This window comes from Nannospalax galili, unplaced genomic scaffold, assembly GCF_000622305.1.
Source record: "Nannospalax galili isolate Female #2095 unplaced genomic scaffold, S.galili_v1.0 scaffold885, whole genome shotgun sequence".
NCBI lineage: Eukaryota > Metazoa > Chordata > Mammalia > Rodentia > Spalacidae > Nannospalax > Nannospalax galili.
The window spans coordinates 187,418-193,052 of record NW_008354025.1 but is presented as its reverse complement, the minus strand read 5'-3'; the positions used below and the strand labels follow the sequence as shown (position 1 = coordinate 193,052).

At 46.4% G+C, this 5,635-nt stretch overlaps 1 protein-coding gene across 4 annotated transcripts in view; it reads left to right on the top strand.

Annotated features, from left to right (window-relative positions):
- Window positions 1–751: 751 nt before the first annotated feature.
- Window positions 752–5,635, top strand: part of Scyl2 (SCY1 like pseudokinase 2) — a 69,404-nt gene continuing 64,520 nt past the window's right edge. For all 4 annotated transcript variants that reach the window (XM_017802721.2, XM_008851148.3, XM_017802720.2 and 1 more), the window contains exon 1: window positions 752–997. The gene's annotated coding sequence lies outside the window, so the exon portion shown is untranslated. The remainder of the gene's footprint in view (window positions 998–5,635) is intronic.

The window sequence follows — 5,635 nt, the reverse complement described above, 5'->3', positions numbered from 1 at the left end:
GTCCATTCTAGACATTGTAGCCCGAAACACTGTCAGAATGCAGACAGGGAAGGCAGAAGTCAGATGAGGATGCTGGTAGCAGAGTGGGACTGCCTGAAAGGGTAGTGGGGAGACTGGGAGGCCGTGAGCAGTGGGGTCCGGGTGGTTTTTTGACAGTTTACCCCTCTAACTTTCATTAGCCGGGTAGGATAAATACCCCTTGATGTTCTAATTGTGGAACAGCAGCACTGGAGTCATCTGAGAACTTTGTAGAAACGCAGAATATCTGCTACTACTTCCTCATCAGAATCTTCATTTTAACAAAGCCTCCAAAAGTGATCCGTCTGTAAAGTTTGAGAAGCTTGGCTTTCCTAGGTTCCCAGAACACTTTACAAAAGTAACCTAGGAGAAGGCTGAATCTGGGGTCCCCAGTCCCCAGACAACGTAGGGCAGGTGGCCCGGAAATGAGGCAAGGACCCGGGCCTGAGAACCGGAGCAGCTGAGTCCAAACTTGCCTCCGCTCCTGCCGGCTGTATCCCTCCTTCATTATATTTGTCGCTACCTGTTCTCTTTTCCCCGTAGAACCCGCCTCTAGGGCTCCCGAACTGGGCCTGCCCGGCTTTGGGGCCGGAAGCTCATCCCCACTGCGAAGACTCCAGAACCAAGGGGTCAAAAGTACCGCCAGGAGCGCGGGCCCCGGAGCTCCGCCCACACCTGACCGTCGGGGGTGGAGGCAAGTCGACCCGCCCCTTCCGAGCCAGCCGGAAGTGACGTCATGCCGGCCCCGGCCGGTCTTTCGGTGCTCTTCCCTCTCCGGTGCTCTTCCTCCCCGGTCCCTTCCCTCCCTTCCCCCTTTCCTCCTCCGGCTCCGGGTTCTGCGGCCGCGGGGGCGGCGGAGGTCATGGAGTAAGGGTCCGCCGCGGCCAGGCGCGTGGGCCGACCAGCCACAGCGGGGAGACGTCGCGGGGGGCGGCGGGGAAGAAGCCCAGCACCGCCCCTCTCGGGAATCGGCCGCGAGGTGAGTGACCGGCCGCGGGTACCGGGCTCCCTCCGTCTCCGACCAGCGAGCAGGCGATGGGCCAGGGCCTGCGCGCCGTCGGCGTCCCCGGGGCCACCCAGGCTGGCGACTGTTGCCTAGTGACGGGGTGGGTCGGGTCGGCAGACAGCGGACGCCCGCGACTAGCCAGGCGGGGTAGCGGCGAGCCGGAGTGAGCGGATCACAGAGGCCCGCGCCCGCAGGCGAGGCCTTCGGGCGACCGGGACTCGGGGCCAGGTCTTCTGCGCAGGGAGAGCTTCCTGAGCTGGCGCGCGAGTCGGGGTTTCCGCGGTGGATATCTTGGTATTCTTTTGGAAGACTGGACAGTGCTCCGGGACTGGGTGAGACAGCTTCCTCGGTTCTGAGACTTGGTTCCTGTGTCACCAACCGGGGCCCTACCCTTCTGTCGGCCGTCTCTGACAGTAACTATCTTTCTGGAATGGACTGGTATTGTGTGTGAGGTTGGGTGGGGCAGGTGGTTTGTTAAGACTTAAATTCCCGTCTGGGGCTCCAGTTCGCTTGTTTGTCCTAGCCACAAAAAGGGATAAAGGTTTAGACCCGTAAAGCTTGCAGAAACTTCTTGGGATTCGACTGAACGCGTACTTGTGATTGGTAATTAAGAACACCGGTGTTACCATAACCAGCTCTCTAACAGGCTTGGTGAGACTCTAGACTCGAGTGATTTAAAAGTGCTATGCCGGTAGTGACTTAATTGTAAGTTACCAGCTAGAGTTTGAGCACATTAAATCCAGGAATCGTTGGTATGATGACGTTTGAAAAAACTATATTCTTTAAGTTTTCTATGCCTTTGTTCTGAAAAATGTTTTAACAGAAATGCTGCAAATTAACCAGCCATTATAAAATTGGAGTATGTTCTGATGATGGCTTGAAAGTCAGGTGTTTTAAGATTTCTTTTAGGCTTTTGCAAGCATTATTTTCCTCATAAAGCTTGGAGGAGAATGGGGCTGTGTAAAGGAAAGGAACCTAATTTTAGATATGAGTCTTTATTTTGGTCAGATATACCTTATACACATGGGAAGACTATTCATTTTGTCTTTAAGATCCATAAGCAACTAATAAATACAGGCATGCTGTAGTTTCACACAATGGATCACAAATGTACAAATTAATCCTGTAGCTGAGAATAATAGTTCATGTTCACATAGTTGAAATGTATGATCTCCTCTCAAGAAAAAAAAATTGGGTTGAAATTTGACAAGTTCCTATCATGCTTCATTTCAGTCTCTCAATTGAAATCCTGTGGATTTTGCCATTTTAATATCTCTTGAATTGCCCTCTTCATTGGCAGTATTAACCTAGTTCCAGCCACCATCTCCTGCCTCTTGATTATCTACCTGCAGTCACTGTGGGCTCCTCCTGTGGTTTTCTGTGCTAGACTGACTTTTTTTCAAACTGAATCTGATCACATTGCCTCTTCTCATTGCTTTTAGGATTTACTGAAATCTTCCTTCAAAAATATCTTTTATTTATCTATTTTTATTTTTTGTGTATGAGTGCCTGCAAATAGGTAAGTGTACCTGTGTGTGCAGTATCCACAGAGGCCAGAAGATGGCATCAGTTCCCCTGGAACTATAGTTACAGACAGGTGTTAGCTGCTGGTGTTTGGTGTTCCACACCAAACCCAACCTCTGGAAAAGCAGGCAGTGGTTTTAACTGCTGAGCCATCTCTCCAGCCCCTTAACTGAAATCTTTAACATGCCCATAAAGACTTACATCAATGGCCCGTCTGATTGCCCTTTCAGCTTCATCTCTGCAGTATTTCTGGCATTGCCTTTCTTCCGTGATCACTGTGTCTGTCTTTCTGTTCCTCCCTCAGCCTATGACTTTTGGTTATACTTGGAAATATGCACAGCTACATCCAGCTACTGCCCATCTATCATTCAGCTCACTTGAGTGAGACTTGCCTGATCGATATAGATAATTCTCATTGTGTGATCTCAGGACACTATTGCAGGGTTGCTGTATGTATACTTAATAAATTAATGAGATATTCCTCATCCCCCAGTACTGTATAAATGTTTATTAAATGAATGGATTCACTGTTCACTAATGTATTAGTCCATATGTATCATCTTTAATTCTTAAGACAATCTCCTGGAGGTATGAATGGCCTTCTGTACCCTTTCAAAGGTTAGAAATCATGTTATGTAGGCTATTGTATTAGTTGGGGTTCTCTAGAACTGATAGAATATAAATATATTACAAAGGGGATTTATTAAACTGGCTTCTAGAATAGGAGCTAGGTAGTCCAACACTGACCATCTGCTCACTGGAGTGGTAGCTGCTCTGTTCATGAGGCTGAGTATCTCTGTTGAAGTTCCAGTCTAGTACCCAAGGCCTAGAGAATTCCTGGAGAGCTGCTGGTCTTCAGTTCACATGGGAAGACTGAAGAAACTGGTTCCTGGTGTCAGCAGAGGATGGCAACAACAGGGTAGATGCATTCACCAGCAAGGAATGAAGGGCAGGTGACAAGCAGCACTGATTTTTCAGACCTCTTTCTATCTGGGTTGCCTCCAGAAGGTATTGCCTACTCTGGGGGAAGGTCTTCACCCCTTAGTTAGTTAAGGAACTGCCTCACTGACCCTCCTATAAGATTTGTCTCTTAGTTCATCCAAGATCCAATAAAGTTGACCTCAAAGATTAACCATCACATCTGGTAAGCATTAGAAATGGCATTTGGAGTCTGGTATCCTTGGTATTGAATATTTATATACTTAATTCACTTAATTCTCACATGTTGCTGTAAGTTGGAATCACCTCGAGAACTTAATAAAAATCCAGATGCTCTAACTGCAGCTTTACAGATTCTGATTCCAAAGGGTTGAGACTGCCCTTAGGCATTTGTATGGGTTAACAAGTTACCCAGGCTATTTAGATGGTTACTAGTTTGAAACCTTTGTCTTACAAAATTCTTTTTGGTTGTTTTGTTTTTAAGACAGGGTCTCTTCTCACTATGTAGCCTGGGCTAGCCTGGAACTCAAATAGATCCGCGTGCCTCTGCCTCCTGAGGGCTGCCTCCTGAGGGCTGGGATTAAAGGCATGAGCTACCACGCCTGGCTGTTTTACAGAATTCTTAGGTGCTTTATGAGTTTTTCATACATTGTGCTACACTGCATTTTAGATTTTTCTTTCCTTCCCCTTCCATTCTCTTCCTGCTTCCTCCTCCCTCTTCCTTCTCTCCTCTCTTTCTGTTCCTCTTGTCTGCCTCTCCTTTTCTGTCCTTCTCCTTTCCTTTCTCTCCTGTCTCCCCCTTTCCCTTCTTTTTTAGGTAAAACTATTTTTTTAATTGCATTTATTTATTGTGTGTGTGTAGGGGAGGAATGCATGCCAGGGCACATGTGTGGAGGTCAGAGAACAGTTTGCCAGAGTCAGTTCTCCTACCATATGGTCCCAGGGATCAAACTAAGGCCATCAGGCTTTGTGGCAAACACCTTTGCCTACTGAGCTATCTCACCAACCCTAGTTTTTTGAGATTGTATAGCCTAGGTTGACTCTGAACTTAAAGTTTAGCTGAGACTGGCCTTAAACTCCTGATCCCCTTCTGAGTGCTGGGGTTATAGACTTGAATTACCTTGTATGGTGGGATTCATAGTTTCTTAAATCAAGAACTGTAAACACGGTATAGTGACTTAGTGACTTATGCCTATAATCCCAGCACTTTTTTTTGGTTTATTTTTGAGAGTGATTTGCTGTGTAGCCCTGGGTGGCTTGAACTCAGAGCAACCCATTTGTTTCAGGGTACTACTATTTTTTTTATTTTTTAAATTTTTACAAAAACTTTATTGAGAATTTCATACATGCATATAAGGCATTTTGATCAAATCCATGTCCACTCCCTTCCTTCCAGCATTCCCCCCTCTGAAGAGGTAACCCTAACAACATCTTTTGAGGATTAGATACACGCTCCCAAATACCTTTGACATTTTTGGCCTTTGGAACAGAGTATGTTGCTAACAGTCTCAAGGACATTTTGACTTTTAGCCAAGAAACTGGGGAATTTTTATCCTAACTATCTAGCTAATTTGGGGAATTTTTATCCTAACTACGTAACTAATTCCTACCTCCTATTCTTATCATGCCATCCTCTGAAGGGGTTACCCAAATAGCCAATAGGGAATCGGACACAGACCGCTCTGGCTTCTTCCATGCTGAACAGGGATGCAGGGTGAGGCAATTGGAGTACCCCTTCAGGGGATCTATCTAAGACTCCCAAATTGCATAACTATTGTCTCTAAGGGGAGAAGAAAGTCCTTGAATCATGAATAGGAGATGTCAAGGAGAAGTAAAGGCAAGAGCAATTAGCATTACAAGTTCTGGATAGGGAACTAGAAAAAAGTCAAAACAGGGCAAATTTCAAATGTTTGTATCAGAGTCCATTGAAATTTCTTGACCAGAGCTTCCAACAGCATCTCTCTATTAGGTTCCTCCTCATTTTTCTTTTGTCTATCAAGACTGGACTCAAGAATGATGGACTCAGAATTTGCTTTCAGGCATTTTGATAGCACAGCATGGAGACAGGATCCAGGCATTCTCAGGCAGTCCCCTGAGTTCTCAGTCCCTATGCCAGAGGGAGGCCAGAACAGGCACTCTCTTGACAGT